Source organism: Lytechinus pictus, unplaced genomic scaffold (assembly GCF_037042905.1).
Source record: "Lytechinus pictus isolate F3 Inbred unplaced genomic scaffold, Lp3.0 scaffold_22, whole genome shotgun sequence".
NCBI classification, from domain to species: Eukaryota; Metazoa; Echinodermata; class Echinoidea; order Temnopleuroida; family Toxopneustidae; genus Lytechinus; species Lytechinus pictus.
The window spans coordinates 879,978-893,350 of NW_026974142.1; the positions used below are offsets into that span (position 1 = coordinate 879,978).

Below are 13,373 nucleotides of genomic sequence, written 5' to 3' on the forward strand. Positions count from 1 at the left end.
TACATAGGATTGGAGCTGTGATTTTCCTCATTGCTTTCTTTGTCATCCTACTTGCATACTAGTAGGCCTATATAACATATTTTCAGTAAAAGCCCTGGTTTTAAATTGTGAGACATGTTTTTAAATCCTATCCTTATATTAAAAAAAAGAATAAAGAGAAAGAAAAAATTAAAAGACATAGAAAAGAAAAAGAAAGGAAGAAGAAATAAATATATGAATTTTACTTTATTCAATTACTTTACGTTAATAATATGATATATATGATGGCGAAAATAGTCAAATTGTCTGGTTGCCAAGTAAAAAGTAAGACCCCCCCCCCCCCCTCCCCGGCCGTACAAACGCACGGACTAGTAATTTGCGGTAATTTGCACGCGTACGGTATACGTGTTTCCGGTTCCGCCATTTGAAAAAAAACGTTCGTAACTGCATGCTCAGCTGAACCTGAAGCTTGATGAAGAAGGCCGTCAATATTTCAACAAAAACTAACAGAATATGGATCAGATTCGGACAACGACTTCTTAAGACATTCACACAACAGGCTAAACAGTAAGTTAGATCAATTTTTCGTAGTTTGGCGCGGCATGCACTTAAATTTCTTCGACTTTTTAATCATTACCGTACGGCCACTGCACTGCCGTTGTTCCCGATCGCTTAACGGGTGGGGGCTGATCTGCGGTGTGCGCGGCCGGGGACGGCCAACGGCTGGCTAGTACTAGTATTGATGGCGGCGGTGAGGATGTTTGTATTGTCATCTTTATACCTTTATACCGCATCTACTGGAAAAATACAGTTGTTCCTGCAGTCAAGTTTCCAGGTCTACCGTATGGGTACTAGTATTCAACCCGGCATAATTCAAAGATTTTGACATAATCCCCAAAATATTTAGAAATAGGGAATTTATCTTAATTTCATACCTTTGTTATTTCCAGGGTAATCTGTTGTCGATATTTTCTTTGTCAATCTGTCGACTGTTGACTGTCCGTCTTCAGGAGTGACGGCTGTCATGTAGGGGGACAGTCAACCTGCCCGAAACGTCGAGTCTCTTTACTACTCATCATCTCTACCCGCCGACTCAAGCCAGCATCTCCTCACTAGCTCTACTACTCAAGCTGTTCTCAACTCATCAATCTTTCCTGGTTTACAGTCCTTTTCAGGACTACTTTCAAGAAAGAATACTCTACTCTCAAATCTCCACTTTCTCGCCTATCCATTTCTTCTCTTCTCCTATCCACTGTTTCTACAACACTTCACATGGTGTACCGTAAACCACATCAGCAATCTGTCGACTGTATGCGCGGAGGATCGAATTATGCGGCGATGGCCTTTTGCACTGAATGGTACTAGTATTCAACCTAGTGAGGATTGATAGCAAATCTCAAAAGGGTTTAGATTGCTAAATTAGATCTAGATCTATGTAAGTCTCTGGCTTTGATTAATTCCCTGTTTGGTCTCATCTCAAATGGTCTAGTCCATAGACATAGTCGGATGGGACAAGGGCAGATTGAGAGACAGGGCCATCTTTCATCGCTAGGTTGAATACTAGTACCGACGGGTTGAATACTAGTACCAAAATCCGTCGCCGTATAATTCGATCGCCCGCGCACACAGTCAACTGGTTGAAGAAAAAAATAACGGAAAAAGAATAACCAGCATTTGCTCTTGGAAATAAGACGGGTCTGAAATTCAGGTAAATTCTATATTTCTATATATTTGAGGAAACTCTCCAAACGGGTTGAATACTAGTGCCCTGGCCTTATGGTATCTTGTTGTCTTCCTATCTTGTTGTCTTCCTAGCTTGATTGTCTTCCTAGCTTGGATAAGTTCGAAAACTGAGTCTTGATCTGTGCTATTTGTGCAATGTGCTGTGCCAATTAATGTATTGGAATGAAATAGGCACTATTCCCATGCGTGAACATAATGCCACGCAGACCAGAACTTGTCTAACTTTGTCTTGAAGCCATTGATTGTTGATGCTGTGACTACCTCAGTAGGCAAAGAGTTCATGATTGTCATGATTGTAGCCAGGTCAGGGGTGGCCTGGAGGCGTTTGGGGAGTGAAAGTAATATACTGTACGTATTGTCACTCCCCTAACGCCTGGCGTTTGTACTTATATATAGGCTCCCACACACCAAAGGAAAATGCAACTAGGAGTAGGACCTAATTAGGCTAGGGCCTATATGTATAAAAATTCGCCAAACTGCTAGTTAAAAACTTTAGATTCCAGTTTTAACACTTCTGTACATGGGTAAAAATATTGGTTGGCAACGTTTGGCAAAAAAAGGATAGTTATGGTTACAAAATGATGCTAGAATTATATGAATTAATTAAAGTAGAAGAGAGTTTAGTTTACTTCCACTTGTTGTTGACATCGCCATCTTTGATCCTTTGTAAATGCAACCTAAGTTAGTTACGTAACGCATATAGAGGGCGGCAAAATCATGAGCGGTGCTAGATTAAAAAGTGCTAAAATGTCCAACCACTGAACTAAGTTAGAAATACAAAGAGAAAACATATTGCATCTTGCCTTCTACGGCGCATTCTCGAACAATTGACCTAGCAAAATGGCGGCGGTCACTTATCGAGTTCGCTGGCGATGTTTTGCTTGGGTGTACACGACTTCCACGTATTTCTAGTTTAGTGATTGAAGCGGGTAGTGCTGTTGTCGATAGGCCTCATATCGACATTGATGTCGACATACGAAGGATTTTCAAAATTCTGACATGTCGACATGCATGCACCCACATCGACATGTAAATATAAAATAAAAAGGGGTCTAGCCTAAAATCACAAGTGTAAAGCTTAGCTGAGAAGTTAGAAGCATTTATCCACAGTAATTGGCGCGATTAAAAGGTTTATTCAGCTTAGCAGCGCATTAAACGAAAAAAGAATACCTGCGAGCTGTGCAGCAGCAGAAATACGTCAGTGTGGGGCCGGCCTGCCCGATCGAGCCGGCCGCCCTCGATCCCGACTCGCTCTAGATCTATATCTAGCGCTATAGCGAGCTGAGCGTAGCGTAGTAGCATTCACCGTACCCATCCATCGCGTGCTTGATAAAACGTTGCTCCTAAATGCATTACTTTTCACATAAACGTGAGCAGCAGCGAACACGTGTTTTTGTCAAAGTTGTGACCGCCGCAATTCAGCGCTTACTTCATATCACGAAGTCACAGAAAACTTCCCTTCATTTGTTTGGAGATCGTTGCACGGATCGCCCCGTAAGTGATACTGAAATTATCGGTCGATTTTCATTATTTTTTAATGTCAATTTGAGGAGCTTGCGTTTGCAGCACATGTGTACCAGCGTATAATACGCAATGATCACTGTTGTAATTGGTGATTCTCAAATTGACTCCGAGTGTTATTGCGCAATGTTTTCGAGACCGGATCGTGGTACAAAAAATGTGGATTAAATCGGTTATTTTGGAAGTGAATTCACTCCAGCTTGGTAAAAAATATGTTTTCCCGAACTGAGCCTGTATTATATAGATCTAGTGTGGGGATATCACTCGTGTCAAGGTGAATACATTTAATTGAGAGTGTTGTTCCACGATCGAATGCTTTTTTTATGTTAGGGAGCCTAGGCTAAATTACGGTCCCCTTTTCATGTCGACATTGATTTTTGTTTCCGACAACAGCACTAGAAGCGGGACATTTTAGCACTTTTTAATCTAGCACCGCTCATGATTTTGCCGCCCTCTATACGCATAACGTAACTAGGTTGCATTTACAAAGATGGCGATGTCAACAAGTGTAAGTAAACTCTCTTCTACTTTTATTAATTCATATAATTCTGGCATCATTTTGTAACCATAACTATCCATTTTTTGCCAAACGTTGCCAACCAATATTTTTACCCATGTACAGAAGTGTTAAAACTAGAATCTAAACATAACTAGCAGTTTGGCGCATTTTTATAGTTGCATTTTTCTTTGGTGTGTGGGAGCCTATAAGTACAAATGCCAGGCGTAAGGGGAGTGACCATACGTACAGTATATTACTTTCACTCCCCAAACGCCTCCAGGCTTCAACACCGTCGTAAGTCTAACTTCTTGACTAAATCAAAGATAGTAAGCTACTTGTCCGCTAACCATTTCAAGAAAGGCAAGATCGGGGGCGCTAATGCAGTTTCGCACCCGCCGATTACAGTGCTAGCATACCTCATCACTAATAGGCTAGCAATACTTTGTCCCAAATCATGTCTTGTCATGACTAGCCTGGAGGTGTCTGGGAGTAAAATTATTTCTACTACATGTATATGTAGGCTTACTCCCCATGATGCCTGGCAAGGCATTGGGCCACACGAAGGAGAGTTTTTTGAGAAAACAATGTTGCTCCAAAATATTTGATTTATTTAACTTGCTTATCACTCAATTTTGTAAATGGAAAAGAAGTTCATTTCCCCCCATTAGGCACTTATAAAGTTTTTTACACGAAAAATAATACAAATATTAAGAAAAATCATGTGAGAAGATGAGCAGATACTCACCGATGATCTTGTCGCCATATTTCCTTCTTTGTTCGTAGCCTAGTTAAAATACGTGTATAAGAGAGGGCGACGATATCATGAGCAGTGCCAATTAAAAAAAACAAACTTCAGCCGATGATAATCGTGAATTATAAAATACTTGCATTAGCCAATAAATATTTATGTGCTAAGCCTACGTATAGTAGAAATAATTTTACTCCCCAGATGCCTCCAGGCTAGTCATGACAAGTCTCTCAGTCACATTTCGTCGTCAATATACCCACTGCTTTTCCGGCGCTAATGCAGTTTCGCATCTGCCGATTACCAGCATACCTCATCACCAATACTTGTTCCCAGATGTCATGACAAGTCTCTTGGTTCACATTTCGATATCAATATACCCACTGCTTTCCCAAATATTGTGAGGGGTAACGGCTGTATTTTGACTGCGATCTCGAAGACATCGAATCCTCAGTCAAACACCGCTTTGCTCACATTATTTGGTTGCTAAATTCAGTCCATATTAACATTACAGCGATGGCAAATCCAAGCGATCTGCGAAGCGATGTCTACGGATTAGATCAACGAGGTCAAGATCGAAGCCGAAATACAGCCGTTCCCGATCAGGATATTTTGAAAAGGAGTAGGTATATTGACATCGAAATATGACTGCGAGACTTGTCATGACATTTGGAACAGATATTGGTGATGAGGTATGCTGGTAATCGGCCGGTGCGAAACTGCATTAGCGCCGCTTTTCCAAATATTGCGAGCGGTAACACCTGTATTTTGACTGTGATCTTGAAGGCATCGATCGTTCGAATCCTCAGTCAAACATCGCTTCGCTTGGCTTCACCGCTCGCCGTCATGTTGATATGGACTGAAGTTATGCAACCAAAAGATTCACATGCGGCATGCTGGCAGTTCGTTTGCCACATGTTCACATGATTTGGTTGCTAAATTCAGTCCATATCAACATACTGCGCACGGCGAATCCGAGTGATCCGCGAAGCGATGTCTACGGATTAGTTCAACGACGTTGAGATCAAAGCCGAAATACAGCCGTTCTCGATTACGATATTTTGTAAAGTATTGGGTATATTGACATTAACATGTGACTGAGAGACTTGTCATGACATTTGGGAACAAGTATTGGTGATGAGGTTTGCTGGTAATCGGCCGGTGCGAAACTGCATTAGCGCCAGATTTTGGACAACAACCTAACTAAATAGTAAATATTTATGACACCTCCAAACCTTCAACCTGTCAACTTCTTTCTTAATGATAGACGGTAGTGGCATCACATGGAAAGCCAAGAGAGCACCGATGGGTGTATTACGTGCCGCTGTGTACAATGTCAACAGTTGCATGGCAATCCCTACCTCGAGCAAAGTTTGTGCAGGCTCCACTCCACTTAACTACGGCTACACAACACTACGCTCCACCTACTCGAACTTCGAGACCATGAACTCGATCTGATATTCTGAGTGACAGATGTGGGATTTTATGGGGGTGGGGAATATAAAATTCATGCAACATCTTGATTTTTAAAAAGAATTAAAACTAATATTCTTACTTTACACAAAGTTTCATTTAGTTCCATGCTTTTATCAGTCTCAAAATTGGTGATTTAGAGCCAACATGAAGTTCCTCACACATATTTATAATTCGCTGCCGATTTCAAAACATTGCATGCGGATGCAATATGCGCGATATACCGGGTCTGGTCTGACCCGACCGACCTCACGCGCATGCGATGTATTGAATATTGATACGTGTGAGAAACTTCATGTTGGCTCTAAATCATCAATTTTGAGACGGATAGAGGCATGGGGAAGAAGTGAAACTTTGTGTGCAGGAAGAATATTAGTTTTAATTTTTTTAAAGAGCGTGATGTTGCATGAATTTTATATCCCCCCCATAAAATACCACTTTTTGTCACTCGGAATATCAGATCCAGTTCACGGTCTCAAAGTTTGGGTAGGTGGAGCGTAGTGTAGCAATAGTGAAGTGGAGTGGAGCCTGCACGAACTTCACTCGAGGTAGGCAATCCCACAAATTTAAAAGAGGTTTCTATAAAATCAAGTCCGGCCTTCTATGAACATGACAAACTTACGAAAAGATGTGAAGTCAATTCACCCTAAATATCATCAATATCCCTCAAATAGCTTCATTTAAGCACTAATTTCTCCTCCGGTTGATAAAATATGGATCCGTCTTTAATTTCCAAAATTGTTCGTCTAATTAGCTAAAGGACGCATGTTTTATCTACATATTAAAGACACTACATAGAAAAGACTAGGCACAAAGACTATTATACATGTAAATCGATGCAAAGCATTACGCGATGTCGGCAAAGTGTCCAATCTTCTTATTGTAAAGACTTTAGCGACAATAACAGACTGTGAGTAAGGTTAAAATGCTCCTCTACTTTTAATGTTTTCATTAGTGCTGTTGTCGGGAACAAAAATCTATGTCGACATGTCGCTTACAAATTAATCCCGACATCGACAATGTCGACATGAAAAAGGGACCGTAATTTAGCCTGGGCTCCCTAACATAAAAAAAGCATTCGATCGTGGAACAACACTCTCAATCAAATATATTCACCTTGACACGAGTGATATCCCCACACTAGATCTATATAATACAGGCTCAGTTCTGGAAAACATATTTTTTACCAAGCTGGAGTGAATTCACTTCCAAAATCACCGATTTAATCCACATTTTTTTCTGGAGAATCAAGTTTTTGTACCACGATCCGGTCTCGAAAGCATTGCGCAATAACACTCGTAGCCAATTTGAGAATCACCAATTACAACAGTGATCATTGCGTAGTATACGCTGGTACCATGTGCTGCAAACGCAAGCTCCTCAATTTGACAATGAAAAATAATGAAAATCGACCGATAATTTCAGTATCACTTCCGAGGCGATCCGTGCAACGATCTCCAAACGAATGAAGGGAAGTTTTCTGTGACTTCGTGATATGAAGTAAGCGCTCAATTGCTGCTGTCACAACTTTGACAAAAACACGTGTTCGCTGCTGTTCACGTTTATGTGAAAAGTAATGCATTGAGGAGCAACGTATTATCAAGCACGGTGAATAGCGCGCGATGGGTACATATTTCCGTGGATGGGTACGGTGAATGCTACTCTCGCTACGCTCGCTATAGCGGGATATCGAGGGCGGCTCGATCGGGCAGGCCGGCCCTGCACTGACGTATTTCTACTGCCGCACAGCTCGCAGGTATTCTTTTTTCATTTAATGCGCTGCTAAGCTGAATAAACCTTTTAATCGCGCCAATTACTGTGGATAAATGCTTCTAACTTTTCAGCTAATCTTTACACTCGTGACTGTAGGCTAGACCCCTTTTTATTTTATGTTTACATGTCGATGTGGGTGCGTGCAGGTCGACATGTCGGAATTTTGAAAATCCTTTGTTTGTCGACATCAATGTCGATATGAGGCCTATCGACAACAGCACTAGTTTTCATTGATTTTATGTTGAATATTATTAAAGAATATGACTCTTTGCACCTGAATTGTAGCACTGAAATATGGAAATGAAGAAGTTTTATCATTATGTATTTTTATTAATCTGCAAATAAAATTTTACTATGTCACTCAAATTCATTTCATTTCATTAAAGATTCAAAGAGGGATCTCTGGATGATCGAGCAACAAGTCCAGCATTATGTGGGAAAGATACTACAGGTGTACACAGAAAAGGCCATGATCATGTACAAGACACGGTTGGAGTTCATAAAAGGTGATTATGTAGGCATTCACTTCAGTAGATATTATAATTGCAAAATTAAGCAGATTGTATTCATGCAGTGGCATACAGTGTAATCCTTGTTAGAAGATGTAGATTTATTCTTCATTTTTTTATTAAAGAGTTTCAATATGTGCTTATGACAATTTGTTTGCATTATAAATTGTTTGTCACTCTTCGGCTTAGTTTGCTTTATAAGCAAGAATATGCTAAGAGAGATAGCCGCAAGGACCTCATGATCCGATAGGTATGTACTTGTGAAAAGAGATCTAGATGGTGGCAAAACACCTTATTTCTTGTATTTTTATGTTGTTCATGTTATCGTAATGGTACGTGTGTTTTTTTCTACAGATTAAGCTGCCTCGTGCTATGCAGACGTGGATAAAAACAAGCTGTCCAATGAATGGTGACTACTCAAGAGGAGCCAGAAAGTCAACTAAGGCCAGGGTATTTTGGGAGTTGATATGGCCGGGGAAGGGGGGGAGGGGAGGGGGTTTCCAGGGCCCCCCCCCCCCCTCCCTTGAGATCTCGACCGCACAATCGCGTCTTACATAGGCACATGGGTTGTCTAGGGCATAATTTACCAAATTAAATTGTAAATTATTTCACGCAAATTGTTATTAAGTGATAATACTAATTTATGCGTAATTAGAATACAAAATCATACTTTTTCCTCTATTGCATTGACTTTGTACCCAAAATCACGTTTTTGAGCAATTTTTGGTATGACATGTACTTACATAATGTCACGTTATTACAGAACCACGTACCGGGTGACACAAGATTGGTCTCAAAAGATGCACAAGACTAGAAAGAGGCATGTTTTAAAAAAATTGTGCGACAGCATGGTCGCAAAATTTTTGGAAGGGGGGGTGGGTCAAATTAGTCCAATTTAACTGAGGGTTAATAACTGGGAGGCTGTTAGCTGCCTTTTTACTTTCAAGTCTTGCACATCTTTTGAGACCAAATTTGTGATGCCTGGGTACGCTGTTCCGAAATTTTGAAACATTTTTATGTATTAATCCAACACAAATACTGTTTCTTGCTAAAAATTCACAATTAGTATACCAGTAATATACATTTATCAAGATTAAAGTCAAATTATTTAATTACATTTATAATCATAAAAACTTTGATAAAGTATAAAAAAAAAACCAAAGAGTTGTATGTAGGCCTGGGACTTTCGGGTTTTTTCTCTTCGGGTACCCGTGGTAATTTTCGGGCGGGTACCCGAAAATCATGTCACTTGAAATATGACTGGTGGAAAAACCCCATAGGTGACGTCATCAAGCCAATGCGATGCAAGCCAATTTATGAATGAAAATATAGTAAGCATGCGCATTGCAAGCCTCCCGTGCCCCACGCAGTATTCAATCGAAACAATTAAGTTTCAATACTCTGTCACCTCGTACCAAAATCGACCTAGAATTCCACTTTCCTATATTTCATATGAATTATAAAAGGTTTTCTCACCGATACTGCACAGGTAAGCAAATTTTTATTACTTCTTGCTTTTCCGTCAAAATCTTACGAAGTAGCGTCGATATTACATCGTGTTCGTGAGTTTGTATCGCTACGTGAACAAAGTCAATTGATTTCAGGGTTTCGGAGCGTCAAATGCGCCAGCCAATCACGATCGTGTTCCCATTTTCGGTTTATGATGAACTAAAAATGGTAACAAGAACGTGATTGGCTGGCGCTTCGTAGGTCGATTTTGGTATGAGGTGACAGAGTATTGCAGACTTGTTTTGACGGAATACTGAGTGGGTCTGAGGCTTGCAATGCGCATGCTTACTATATTTTCATTCATAAATTGGTTTGCGTCGCAGTGGCTGGATGACGTCACTGCGCTGCAAAAGAAACATGGCGATGATTGAACGATCTCGGTCACATCATCATCACTTAAAAACTTGTATATTTATGGATATTTAGAGGGTAATTGGTGAAATTCAAAATGAGGCTTGTGTACTTTTGTGATGAGTTACAATCATGTCTTACACTACGCAATACAAATCAAATACATGTACATTATACTGGTGAGCAATTTTCGGGTATCGGGTATTGATTTTTCTACCCGGGTACCCAAGGCTTCCGGGCGGGACCCGGGTACTCGGGTTTTAGTCCCAGCCCTAGTTGTATGAAAATTTTCAAAAATAATGAAAGGTAAAAGAAAACAAGATTACAATGTCCATTGCAAGGGGGCTAGTCTATTCAGGATAATTGGGATTTTATTTAGTTTTTAATTGACATAACATTATGACAAGATCCCTTCATTTAGTGTATAAACAGCACATGGCCATGATTGAAATTCATATAACATTAAAGTATGCAAACCAGGCAGCTACATGTACATGTAGGACTCACTGCTTGTCAATTCTATTGTCTGCCAGGGTCACGTGACATACAGTGCACATGTATAACGTGTGTGAAAGTACATAAGAAAATCAGCTTTTTATTTTTGTACTGTAACATTGGGTGAACTGGTGATCACTTTGGATATGATGCTCTTCATATTGGTTTATTTTATGTATATGAATTTTTGGATAATCATTAAGAATTAAAGCTATTTACTTAATATGTGGAAGCATAAGCCCATCAAAAAACAGAATTATGTCATGTACAGCTAATTCATTTTGCGTGATATTACAATTGTAATTGTTTACTTGAGCAAGTAATTTGAATTGCTGCATGACCTAAACAATAACATGTTCCAATTCGAATAGTAACATGACCTAAAGAAGAGTTACTCCACGTCGATTGAGAGTGCTTATGTTAAATAATTGATGTTGCTACTTCAAATACTTGAGGTCAATCAAATTGGTCAATTTTGAGCTATATGTCATAATTAATTAGGTCATATACTAATTGAAATTACTAAATGGCTCGAGTAGGTATGAATTCACGTTGCCACATGACCTTAATTATTTTATGTAGCAACATCAAGTATTGAACGTCATTTAGTTATCAATTATGACATGTAGCAAATCAAATTACATGCCGCAATTTCGTGTTTATGATGGGCTCATGCTTACATTCATATATAACCCTTCAATACGTAGTTGGAGCAATTCTTAGACAAGAAGACTGTGTAAAACAATGATATGCCTATTCAATGTCAAAAAGGTTAATGTCTCAATAGATTTGATCTACGTTTTGGCAAAGTAATCTTATGTTCATATTTTTTCTAACCTATGGTGAACATTCTAAATCATGTGAAATTCATTCAAAAATATATTTCAGTATTTATGGACTTAAGTGAATTCTAAGCAAAATGAAGTGATTATGATTACGTTCATGTACTAAGTTTATACTGGTGATCAACACATCATAATTTCATCCCTTACTGTATGTGCACCATGCATTATCTGTACATGCAGAAGTGGTTATCCATTGTTTCATAACATGGTTGAGTAAAGGATGTTCTGCTTTTAGTATTAAGCCAATCGGGTGTTGACAAGAAGGGGAAAATGCAATTGCTCAGCTATTACAGGTTTTTTGCAACCATAATACTGGTTAAGCCTTGGTTACATTCGCCGGCTCGTGGCCTTACGTCGAGTCAAAATTAGCAGTTTTAATCATCCTTGTACCAGCTACTACCAGCTACACGTGGATGGTTTGTACAGGAATACCTAAAACTGCTGATTTTGTCTCGCCGTAAGGCAACCGGTCAAGGAATGTGACCAAGGTATTGATAATAATCGCTTAATGTTGTGTTAGAGGGAAGGATTCTGGGTCGAATCTAGCTTTCTTTATGTGATCTCAAAATGGCAGCAATGTATGAATAGTGAAAGTAGTTCATGTGGCATCTCAATGTTGGTGGATATAAATCTTTGTACATGTATTATCCTAAAGATGAAATGTTACTGCATTATTCTAGCAGTCATTTATGATATCAAAGATGTTCTATACTGTGCATAGTACAACTCATACATAATAAAGGTATGTGAATATGCTTTTAACGTCTTTGCAAATTTGTGGGTTTTTTCACCCCTCTTTTCATTAGTCAAGATGTCAAAGTTGTTGTGCTGGATCACAGGAAATTCTTACAAACTACTACGCCTAACAAACCAGTGCAGGACGGTGTCGTGAGAAAATCGCACAGACTACTACAGGACAATACCATAGGATTGTCACAGGAAATCAACAAGAATATCCCTTCAGGATTACCACAGTAAAGTATCACAAGAAGGCTGCAGGATGAGACCAATAATGCCACAGAAGATATCAAAGAACAGTATCACAGGAATACCACAGGACAGTACTGCAGGAATTGTCCTGCGGTAAGGTCTCTTGGTATTCCTGCAGTACTGTCCTGTAGTACTGTTCTGTAGTACTTTCCTGTGATACTGGTCTGCGGAATTCCTAAAGTACTGTCCTGTCATACTGTCCTGTGATACTATTTATCACCACAGGATAGTATCACAGGACAGTACTAAAGGAATACCAGACCAGTATCACAGGACAGTACTACAGGACTACCAGACCAGTATCACAGGACAATACTACAGGAATACCAGACCAGTATCACAGGACAGTACTACAGGAATACCAGACCAGTATCACAGGACAGTACTACAGGACACAGTACCAGAAGCCTGCGGTATTCCTGCAGTACTGTCCTGTAGTACTGTTCTGTAGTACTTTCCTGTGATACTGGTCTGCGGAATTCCTAAAGTACTGTCCTGTCATACTGTCCTGTGATACTATTTATCACCACAGGATAGTATCACAGGACAGTACTACAGGAATACCAGACCAGTATCACAGGACAGTACTACAGGAATGCCAGACCAGTATCACAGGACAGTACTACAGGACACAGTACCAGAAGCCTGTGGTACTCCTGTAGTACTGTCCTGCGATACTGTCCTGTAGTACTTCCCTGTGATACTGGTCTGCGGAATTCCTGTAGTACTGTCCTGTCATACTGTCCTGTCATACTATCATGTGATACTATCCTGTGATATTCCTGTGATACTGTCCTGTAGTACTAGTAGTGGTGTGGTAGTGGTTGTAGCTGTTGTAGCGGTTGTTACCACAGGAAGTATCACAGGACACGGACCTGTTGTACTCCTGTTGTACATTTCTGTAGTACCGTCCCAAATTACGTGCACGTAATTCCTGCAGT

General features: G+C 39.9%; 1 long non-coding RNA gene across 1 annotated transcript; it reads left to right on the plus strand.

Annotated features, from left to right (window-relative positions):
- Positions 1–433: 433 nt before the first annotated feature.
- Positions 434–10,830, plus strand: LOC129263003 (uncharacterized). The gene is made up of 3 exons (XR_010296834.1): positions 434–546; positions 8,120–8,239; positions 8,597–10,830. It is a non-coding gene; the product is annotated as an uncharacterized LOC129263003 (long non-coding RNA).
- Positions 10,831–13,373: the final 2,543 nt, after the last annotated feature.